This window comes from Podarcis muralis, chromosome 3 (genome assembly GCF_964188315.1).
Source record: "Podarcis muralis chromosome 3, rPodMur119.hap1.1, whole genome shotgun sequence".
Lineage (NCBI taxonomy): Eukaryota > Metazoa > Chordata > Lepidosauria > Squamata > Lacertidae > Podarcis > Podarcis muralis.
The window spans coordinates 103,080,237-103,091,973 of record NC_135657.1 but is presented as its reverse complement, the minus strand read 5'-3'; positions in this window follow the sequence as shown (position 1 = coordinate 103,091,973).

The following is an 11,737-nucleotide window of genomic DNA, read 5'->3' as shown; positions in this document are numbered from 1 at the left end:
TGTCTTATGCTTTCCCAGGGAAAACCTGCTCTTTACCACTGAATCCACAGAAAACCCATTTGCCATTTCCTCAGATTCAGTGGTAAGAAGCAGGTTTCTCCAGAGGGAAAGCGAGGGACAAGCAGGTTGGTGTTGAGGTTAAAATGAGATAATTCACTGTCCTTGGAGAAAAGTAAGGGTGGATCCACACACAGGGGGGAAATGCTACAAACAAGTCAGAAATGAAATATTTATAACAAAAGGGGGAAAGAACTCTATGGAAAATCGCAAAGAAATTTCTTGCTCTCCAGCACCATCTGGTGTTGCATGTTTATAACGCATTCAAAATACTGTGGTTTTTTACTAACGTAGCTGAGTGGGAGAGAAGAGGGAAAGCTTCATGTGTATGAATGGACCGTTTTCATATTCACTACAACGGTCTCTCCAACCATACCATTCAACAATACTCTTTAGTCAAACTGTACTGGAGAGGATAGTGTCAGCAAGAATGAATAAGGAAGCTGGTGTGGGGCAGAAATAGTTTCCTTCTTTGGGAAGACATCCAGGCAGAGTGATTAAGAACTGAATGCAAACAATCAAACTATTTTTGGCCCTACAGTAACATCCCTGGAGCTATGGAGAAATGGAAGTCCTCAGAACTCACTTGTGGTTAAGCTATACAGCAATATTTCTGGCAGAGGGACCAGAAGAAGAGTTCACATTTTTTAGAAGAAGAAGAAGAAGAAGAAGAAGAAGAAGAAGAAGAAGAAGAAGAAGAAGAAGAAGAAGAAGGGGTGTGGGCCATCAAGAGTCCTTTGCCAAGAAATGCAAACAAAAAGGAAATATTTTAAAAAATAAAATAAACAAAGCTACTGAGTAAAACATACACAAGGAGGAAAAGGAACAAAAGGACGTTTGAGTTCTGGATGTTTTAACATTTTGTGGTAGCACATGCAATAGTGTGCCTGGGTATTGCAGCTGTGTAAGCCGAGTAACATCCACACTTGCTCTGAGATCCACATAGCATCAAGGAAGCCCACCTAGTATGCCCAGCTACGTGGGTCACTGTTGACTTTGCTAAAAATAACAAGCCCTATACACAAGGAAGGCCCCAACAATTGAGAAAACCAGTCAGGAAGAAGCAGCAAGCAACTGTTTGCAAAAGCTGCTTTATAAATGGAAAATGCCATTCCTTTTTCGAGAGGATATGTTGCTCTGCCTTTCTCCGTTGATGATAGCAGAAGGACAATCTTCTTCTGTTTGGCTCCACAGTCCAGCCTCAATGGCTCTTAAAGGTAAAGTTAAAGGGACCCCTGACCATTAGGTCCAGTTGTGGCCGACTCTGGGGTTGCGGCGCTCATCTTGCTTTATTGGCCAAGGGAGCCGGCGTACAGCTTCCGGGTCATGTGGCCAGCATGACTAAGCCGCTTCTGGCGAACCAGAGCAGCTCACGGAAATGCCATTTACCTTCCCGCCTGAGTGGTAACTATTTATCTACTTGCACTTTGATGTGCTTTCGAACTGCTAGGTTGGCAGGAGCAGGGACTGAACAATGGGAGAGGAAGAAGAAGAGTTTGGATTTGATATCCCGCTTTATCACAACCCGAAGGAGTCTCAAAGCGGCTAACATTCTCCTTTCCCTTCTTCCCTTACAACAAACACTCTGTGAGGTGAGTGGGGCTGAGAGACTTCAGAGAAATGTGACTGGCCCAAGGTCACCCAGCAGCTGCATGTGGAGGAGCGGAGACGCGAACCCGGGTCACCAGATTATGAGTCTACAGCTCTTAACCACTACACCACACTGGAGCTCACCCCGTCGCAGGGATTTGAACCGCCGACCTTCTGATCGGCAAGTCCTAGGCTCTGTGGTTTAACCCACAGCGCCACCCGCGTCCCAGTGACTATTAGAAAGCAGAGCAGCATCTTTGAAATGCAGCTGGTTGGGAAGTCCCAGGAATGGCAGACAAAACAATAACAGGAACAGCTACAGAGCTCTCTAGCATATCCTCCCTATATTGGCTTTCTAGCAGAGCCTCTGGGTAAGCCATTTCGGTTGCCTTGGTGTTGGATCTTCATCTTAAGTTGTTGGCAGTGAGCAACATTTGCTTTGATGGGACTGGTGGGCTAAAGTCTACACAGACATTTGTACATTCTGGGGGCTTTTGCACCTAGAAAGTACCATGTAAAACAGAGGTGGGAGAACTTTTTCAGCTGGAACTCATGGGAACTCAGTTCCGGCATGTTTCAAGTGGGCAACATTGCCATTATAAGAGAACAAAGGTGAGTTCCGGCAATTCTATTTTCTAGAAAAATCGCACTGGGCTGGGCATGTTCAGTTCTCATTGGCTTGTTTTGTTTCTCTTTCTTTCCTTCTCTCTCTCTCTCTCTCTCTCTCTCTCTCCCCCCCCCCCCCCGTGTATGTGTGTGTGTGTGTGTGTGTGTGTGTGTGTGTGTGGAAGTGGGGTGATGTTCTCTTGAGGTTTCTTTTTTTTTATGGCAATCTTCTGCAAACCTTGGTACTTCCCTGGGAATGTTGATTCTTCCCCTCTTGCAAACTTGTTTTGGCTCCATTTCTCTTGACACTCACCAGCAGAGTTGAGAACTATCTTATGATAGTTTACGTACTTAAAAATCTTATGATAGTTTATGTTCTTAAAAATAGTGAATAGGGGAATCTGAGCCTCCCAGCTGGAAAAACCTCACCAAGTATGAATACGAGGTGAGTCTAGACCTGAGGTTGTGCTTGTACTACCTCATATTAGGCTTTGCTCACAACCACTACTGCTGACTGCTAGCCCTCCCTGTTGCCCTTTTGTTTTGTTCCAAATTTTCTTTGTAATGCAGTAGAGTACTGATGGTAGTAGCAGTAGCATCAGCAGCCAGCAAATCATATATCTCCCTCTCTCTCTTCCTTCCATTTCTGCTCTTTTCCTCTCTCTTTGAGACACAATGAATTCTGTAACAGCAACATTCCAGGTACAAGTTGCTCTTAGAAATGTAATTCACCTGAATTTGGCCAAGAAACACCACATATTTGAATTCTGAATCACAGAGTTTTAAAAATCTGATTGTAAATATAGTGGAACCTTGGTTTTCGAACGTAATCCATTCCGGAAGACCGTTTCACTTCTGAAATGTTTGAAAACCAAAAATCAAAGGGCTCTCGCCAATTTCAATGTGTGTGGGGGGGGAGAGAGAAATGCGCCTTGGAAGCCATTTGAGTTCTGAAAAACATTCAAAAACAGAAGCATTCACTTCCGGGTTTTTGCCGTTCGGTTTCTGAAACGTTTGACAGTCGAGACATTCAAAAACTGAGGTTCCACTGTGTATGCCAAATGGAAGTTATTTTCATACATTCATTTTAAATCAAGGCAGAGTAAGCTTAGCTGAAACTATAGCATGTTTTTGGTATGCTGAGGACTTTTTGGTACGTTACGGCATGTGAGTGCTTCCCATGTCTGCTTTTTGCTATAAGTGGTGTGGTGTCATCCCCAAAAGGAAAGAGGGAAATAAAGAAAAATGTGTACATCTCACAGGGGAGATGGGCTAATTCCCTTTTCAGACTAGACAACATGTGTCAAAAAAGCTAAGGCCTGAGTCATGTGCATGTCTCCGTGCCTCGTAGAAACTATTAAAATTTCAAAATTAACAAAAAGCAATTTCATGTTAGCAATTTGTACTTTTATCGGTTACTTTCTGTCATAAACATTGAAGTATGTCTCTGTTTAAATTCTGGAATGAAAAGTAATATAGGATCAAGACAATTCATATTTCTCTTAGGGGAACTATGTCTGCAGCTGGGGCCAGGAACACTCGTGTACTTGAATAGCTGGCAAGTGCCACGGCTGGATTAATTGGTATGCTAACTATGCTACGAAGCAAGGCTCTAGATAAACGGGGGTCTCCGCTGCAGTTTAGTTATATGGGAGTTTTCTAAGGAAACTATTCGCTTTCACTCCTCGGTGATTAATATTATCTTCACGATTTATTTATTTATTACATTTTTGTCTCGGCCTTCCTCCAGAGAGCTCTGAGCAGTGTACATAGCTGTCTTCCTTTCCTCATTTTCTTCTCAAAGCAATGCTGTCAGTCATTGTCCCTAAGTCACCCAGCAGTGAGCTTTAGGGCTGAGCGGGAATCTGAATTGAGGACTCCCTAGTCTAAGTCAGACACTCTAACAGTGGGTGTGATGTGAGGAAGAAGAGAAAGAAGAGGAGAAACAGATGAGAGGGAGAAAGAAGGGGGAGGAGAGAGAGAGAGGAAACTATGAGGAGAAAGATAAGGAATGGTGGAAATGAATCACAGAACTGTAGAGTTGGAAAGGACCCTGGGGATCATCTAGTCCAACTCCCTGCAAGGCAGGAATATGCAGCTGTCCTATGTGGGAATCGAACCTGCAACCTGGGCATTATCAGCACCAAGCTCTAACCAACTGAGCTATGGCTGCCACCTTTGGCTTTAGTCCCACCCACCTCTGCTATAGGGACGCGGGTGGCACTGTGGGTTAAACCCCAGCGCCTAGGACTTGCCGATCGCATGGTCGGTGGCTTGAATTCCCGCGGCGGGGTGAGCTCCCGTCGTTCGGTCCCAGCGCCTGCCAACCTAGCAGTTCGAAAGCACCCCCGGGTGCAAGTAGATAAATAGGGACCGCTTACTAGCAGGAAGGTAAATGGCGTTCCGTGTGCTGCGCTGGCTCGCCAGAGCAGCGATGTCACGCTGGCCATGTGACCCGGAAGTGTCTGCGGACAGCGCTGGCTCCCGGCCTATAGAGTGAGATGAGCGCACAACCCTAGAGTCTGGCATGACTGGCCCGAATGGGCAGGGGTACCTTTACCTTTTCCTCTGCTATATGCCTCCAATAAATTGTCCCCTGCAGAATGTGGCCATTGATATAATCCCCTACTGGTCCTACACAAACCACTGTACAACATTCTCTCTCTCTCTCTCAAAGAAAAAACCATTCCCCTCTCAGAGCAAGAGCTTGTTGAGTCCTAGAACACCGAAGATTGAACCCAATGGTTCCTTCCATTTGAAGAAGGGGGTCTGATCCAGCAGAGGCCTCGACTAATGAAATGGAGGAGGTGATTTTCATACATTCTCAGCCACCACCGTGGCATCCGCTCCATCGCAATGAAAATCAGAATGGGAGGGTGGATGAAATCGCCTTCAAAAGCCCACAAACGATGGATGCTACTGGACGCAACCTTAAGCCTGCAATTCTATGCACACTTACTTGACATTAGGGATGGATCCGTTAATGCCAAGGTGTCATGGGCAACTTACACCCGCCCCGAGCAACTCCTCAACACCTTCGACATGCGCTGGGAGAGGAAGATTTTGGGCACCGTATGGCAGGGCAGTCTCAAACAAAGAAGTGCTCTTCCAAGTCCATGTTTGCACTCCTGTCTCAGCGATGTCTATGCTGGGTTGGTCAAGTATTTATTTTTATGTTTAAAACTATTCATCCAGGGGGACTTAACTCTGAATTAGACCTCAATTGTTTATTTGATTATCTGTATCTTTGCTGTTGCTTTGTAATAAGGTAAAGGTACCCCTGCCCGTACGGGCCAGTCTTGACAGACTCTAGGGTTGTGCGCTCATCTCACTCTAGAGGCCGGGAGCCAGCGCTGTCTGCAGACACTTCCGGGTCACGGGGCCAGCGTGACAAGCTGCATCTGGCGAGCCAGCGCAGCACACGGAAACGCCGTTTACCTTCCCGCTGGTAAGCGGTTCCTATTTATCTACTTGCACCCGGGGATGCTTTCGAACTGCTAGGTTGGCAGGCGCTGGGACCGAACGACAGGAGCGCACCCCGCCGCGGGGATTCGAATCGCTGACCATACGATCGGCAAGTCCTAGGCGCTGACGTTTTACCCACAGCGCCACCCGCGTCCCTTTGTACTGTGTCTTTAAACTCAGTCTCCTTGTTATTAGTATCACCTGGGGTTGGCTATATATATTTTTCAAAAAAATGTTGTTAGTAACAGTGACTACATAATCGCATGAGCACTGTTCCAGAGTATTTTTCATTCTCATATATATAATATCGATTGAAAAAAGGATTGGGTATGTAACTTTTTTATATTACAGTTTATAATTTTTACACTATTTGAAGTTGTTTTATGCATGTGCAGGTCATCGTTTGAATATTTTATTTTCAGTCAATGAAGAAATTACATATCTTTCTACTCATGAGCGTTGAACTAATTGGCTGGTGAAGAATTCAACGAAACAGTAGTTGTTATCCAGAAACACTGTTCAGCAGAGTTCAGAGTTGGACATCAGAATCGGACATTTGCTGATTATACAAAGCTTCACAGCTTTTCTCCACTGGGTAAAGTCTGGCACTGTGATTCATTTAAGGACTTTCAGAGACTTTCAGAGACTTCAGTTTGTTAGTTTTGATGTTATGAATTAGTCCATAAAAATTTCCACATTGTAATTGTTTCTGGCCATTGTGTTGCTTTTGATATTGCAGGCTTGGTCAAGTACACAGAATGGAGGGTGGCAGGATCCCCAGGGTTGTGATCTATGGGGAGCTGGATTCAGGCACCAGGCCTATTGGCAGACCAACGCTGTATTACAAGTTGGCGGTTAGGTATTGGTTTAGGGGAATGTGGGGAGGGGAGGTGCGGCCATCACCTGCCCCTCCAACGAATAGGGTATTCCGTTAAAGGAATCCGGGGGTCTGGATCTCGTCCGAAGCCCGGAGAGGAGTTAGGGCCATGCCAGGACCCCCGGGAACCCCAGGGGTGAGCACCAGTCTATATACATTGATGGAGCTCCCCCTGCTGGTTGTTTACCCTTCCAGGCTTCCTGCAGGGTGGGGCAGGTGCCAGATATAGTTTGATACCAATGGCTAAACCATTACCAGTCACATTTGTGTATTTTAATAAAGTTGTGGCCAAAATTTGCCCATTAACATTTAAACTAAATTCTGTCTCCACTGTGTCTCTATTTCCATGGGGGATGGGTTTGGGGGCTCGAAGCACAAAGATCCCTGCAAGTGTGACAGGAAGGCTGACGGAAATAATCCCACTGTGTGGGAATCCATTGCAGGTGGCCACAGCGCCTGGTGATAATCAATGCGGTTGTGTATCTGCAGCAGTGACCAGAGGAGGAATGACAACAGGGAGGAGCCGAGAAAGAAGAAACGCCATGACACAACTGCATCAGCGCAACCAGGGCTCCTTCATCTGCCCCAGCTGCAACAAAACATGTCTCTCCCGTATTGGTGTTTACAGTCACAGCAGGTGCCCTAACTCTCTGACAGTCAGGGGCATAACTAGCTGCTCCGGCACCCGGAGTGGCGGGGGCAGGTCGATCCAGCCACAGGGGCGTCGTGGGGATCCGCACATGGGGATGCCGCAGCAATCCATTTCCGGCAGTGTGGAGCCCCAAGCCACCGCTTCACTCCCAAGAGTGGCTCGGGCGCGTGGCTCAGGCGCGCTGCAGGCCAGGCCCCGTGGGAAGTGCCACTCCCTGGAGTGTCTCATTTTGTCACACACACCCCAAGAATGACACCCACCCCTTACTACACCCCTGCCAACAGTTCGACTTCACTCCCGAAGGCACATGCCTCCATAGTTTCCCAAGACAAACGATTGCCAGCCAACCATTCTGTAGTTTTGACTAATGTATAGTTTTGCAAGCAATTTTCCCTAATACCTCGGGTTGCAGACGCTTCAGGTTGCGCGTTTTCCATTTGCTCACTGCGCCAAACCCAGAAGTACCGGAACGGGCTACTTCCAGGTTTTGGCACTCGCACATGCGCAGAAGAACTAAATCACGCTTTGCGCATGCACAGAAGTGCTAAATCACACTTTGCACATGTGCAGAAGTGCCGAATCGTGACCCGCGCATGCACAGACGCAGCACTGCGGATTGTGAATGTGCCTCCCACATGGATCACGTTCGCAACCCAAGCGTCCACTGTATAATACATTTTGCATGCTATTTTCCCTAATATATTCATTTTCATGCACACTTTCCCCGAACATATGCATTTTTTGGAAACATTGTTTCAAGAACTCCACTGCAAATTCAGACAAGTGCGGATTTTGGTCTGCGTATTGGTCTGTGTATTGTTTTGGAATTGTGAATCTGGTAGATGCGCCTTTAGCTGCTAATTTGATTGATTTTCTGGGACTAGGCACAGCTGAACTCGGTGGGTCTTACTTTTATTTAACAAAATTTATATACTGCTTGATTGTAATGAAACCTCCAATTGGCTAAACATCAATAGGATTGCACAGTCCATCAATATGCCGAGTGTGATATCTATACTCTCATCTAGGAAATGCTGATACAGTCGTACCTTGGAAGCTGAACGCCTTGGCACTCGTACGTTTTGGCTCCCGAATGCCACAAACCCAGAAGTGAGTGTTTCAGTTTGCAAATGTTCTTTGGAAGCCGAACGTCCAACACAGCTTCTGCAGCTACCAATTGCATACAGGAAGCTCCTGCAGCCAATTGGAAGCCGCGCCTTGCTTGTCGAACATTTTGGAAGTCGAACGGACTTCCCGAACGGATTCCGTTCAGCTTCCAAGGTAAGACTGTACATCAGTTGAGCAGCAGCTGGCATTAGATAGATACATCTTTTAACAAGTTAAATAAAAGATTTGAATATTGGATGAATTCTACTTTCTGGACCACAAAAAGCAAACGAGCCTTTTAGCTTTCTGGCCACTTACAACTAATTATGAAGTAATTACTCTTGCAAGCATGAATGGATTGCAAAACCATCATTCCTCTAAGTAAATTTAAACAGCACCCTTGATCTATATCAGGAAGAGTCCCCCCTCCTTCTTTAAGTAATAACACATTGCAGGGAAGCTTTCCCCTTCCATCTGTTCAAATGGAAACATGTGGTATTAGAGTTCTAATACCATGCCCTTGGTACAGATATACCTTAGAGACTTCTCTTGGAAAACTTCGTAGTTAGAGAACAATTTGCGGGCAGTTAATTCACTCCCTTGTTGAGGACTGCATTCCCTCGAGTTAAATGTGCTATTCTGATGGTAACGGTAAATTAAATGAACCAACATGTGATCACATTTACATAATATGGTTCTTATTTTCACAGCAAACGCATGATCATCTGGCAGACAGTAATCGCAGAATGGAAGAGAATCCTGCATACTTCCTGTCGGTGTTCTGTGTAGGCTTAGTGCAGAGAAACTAGATGCCCCGGGATCATTTCGGTGAGGGTCCTATTCTTCCCCAATTCATAAACCCAAGATCAAGTCACAGAACCAAGATGAAACATCAGCTGCTGCAGGATGCAGCCATCAGATTGCTTGTGGGACCCAAGTCAGAGCATATCACTGTACCGGTTGCTAGTATGTTTCTGGCCCCAATTTAAAGTGCTAGAGATTGCTTTTGAAGCCCTAAAGGGTTTGGAAACAGGTTATCTTAAGGATCACTTGTGCCTGTATGAATCTGCTGAGGCCTTGAGATCAGTTGCAGGGATTAGCAGGCACAAGAGACAGGGGCTTTTCTGTGGTGGCCCAGTCACTGTTGAACTTCCTCCTGTAGAATGTGTATCTGGCTGTGGCTCCCCCTCTGGTTGTGTTCAAATGAGCTTTAAAAGCTGCTTTTTAATTGAACGGAACAGAAATATTTTGAATTAAAGATGTAACATGGCTCAGACCAGCTACTTCATTTAAAAACCAAGTTGTCATTGATGGCCGCCCAACTTAGAGTGCTTTGCAATAATTCAAACTCAAAGTTATCAAAGTGTGGAGTACTGTGGCCAGGCTGTCTCTGCCCAGAAAGTAGCAAACCAGTCATAGCTTGGAAAAGAAGCCAGTGTAGGCACATTTTTCCAATGGAAATAGGGATGTCCTCTTCTTCTTCTTCTTCTTCTTCTTCTTCTTCCTCCTCCTCTTCTTCTTCTTCTTCTTCTTCTTCTTCTGCTGCTGCTGCTGCTGCTGCTGCTGCGTTGTTGTAATACTATGTAATACTATTTACACTCCACCCATCTGACTGGGTTGCCCCAGCCACTCTGGGAGGCTTCCAACATATATAAAAACACAATAAAACAATAAACATTTCAGAATTTCCCTATAGAGGGCTGTCTTCAGATGGCTCGAGGATCAGATAACTCCATAACCTCCAACATGAGGAAAACATGAGGAAAACAAGGACATCCTATGGAAAAGTGGGACATTCCAGGATCAAATCAGAAACCGGAACGGCTTCTGTAAATCTGCGACTGTCCCTAGAAAATAGAGACACTTGAAGGGTCTGCATCAGAAAACACAAAACAATAAGCTCTCCCCAAGTGTATATTTACCATTAATGGTCCACTCTGCATTGAAAAACTGAGCAATCATTTTTTTTAAAAAAATTAAGAGCTCATCTTTAAACAAACAAAATGTGTGTGTTTACAAGGCAGTACAGTTGCCTCAGCGCAGCTCATTGCTGGATGTTAGTATGCACAGTGGAGTATCTTCAAACTGATGCAGTCTGGAATATTTTTGCTAATTGAACTTGCAGCCTTTTAAAGTTACGTGTGGAACTCATCTTCAGAATTTTGATTTTGATTAAGAACTGCTCTTGTTGTGCGCTTCCTTCCATTCCTGTAGTAGACCTCTAACAGGACTTTCAGATTTCTGCTGCTTTCTAATTCAAAATATGTGTTGCTAGCACAGGCTTGGCACCAATGAGACCTCAGTAACTCTTTACCCTTACATTCTCTGGCAAGCTTGACTCTAAATCCCTGTGGATCATCATATTGTAAAAAGAACATAATATACATTGAAACTATTTTTACAACTGTCATCTTAACATCCGCTATTTTTCTGCGCTGATAGAACTCCATAACATTTTCAGACTGGCGAGTGGGGAGAAATGAAAATACAATATGTAAATATTCCTGCATTTCAAGAAGGAAGGGAGAGTCCTGGGCACATTCAAATTATCCTTTCAATGGAAATATTTTTCAGAAATATAAATGACACATGAACATAAGTGAAAACAGGCCAAAGGATTATTTCATGAACTTAGCTCTCGGGGCTAGGAACAATTCCTGAAAATACTTATAATACCAAACCTTTGCGAAGAATCTAAACAGAAAGGTGCTTACAATAGATATTTCCTCTGTTTCTTTTTAATCGATGGCTTGCGTGTGTGTTAGATGAAGCACTGTTTTAATTCCAAAAGCCCAATTGTTATATATATATATATAAAACAACTGGGCTTTGGGTATTAAAATAGTACTCATTTAACATTCTTGAAGAGAATAGTCAAGCAAATAGAGAAGTTGGAAAAGCCACATGTTTCATGAAATCAAATTGGAAAGTTAGTTTGCAGTTTCATTCCCAGGATATAGGCTCCCTTTTTCTGCTTTATGAATAGCCCATGTTCATATGGGACAAAAACTTCCGCCATCTACCACGTCACTCTCTAGAGTTGTTCCACACAAGTTACGTGCATCTGTCATGTGCTGAATTGAGCTTTTTGATCCACCATCACCAAGTAACACCTAGAACAGTTTGTGAGAAACTAGTAATAAAATAAAGGTATAAAATAAAATAAAGGAGAGCCAGTGTGGTGTAGTGGTTAAGAGCGGTAGTCTTGTAATCTGGGGAACCGGGTTTGAGTCTCCACTCCTCCACATGCAGCTGCTGGGTGACCTTGGGCCAGTCACACTTCTTTGAAGTCTCTCAGCCCCACTCACCTCACAGAGTATTTGTTCTGGGGGGGGGGGAGGGAAAGGAGAATGTTAGCCGCTTTGAGACTCCTTAAAGGGAGT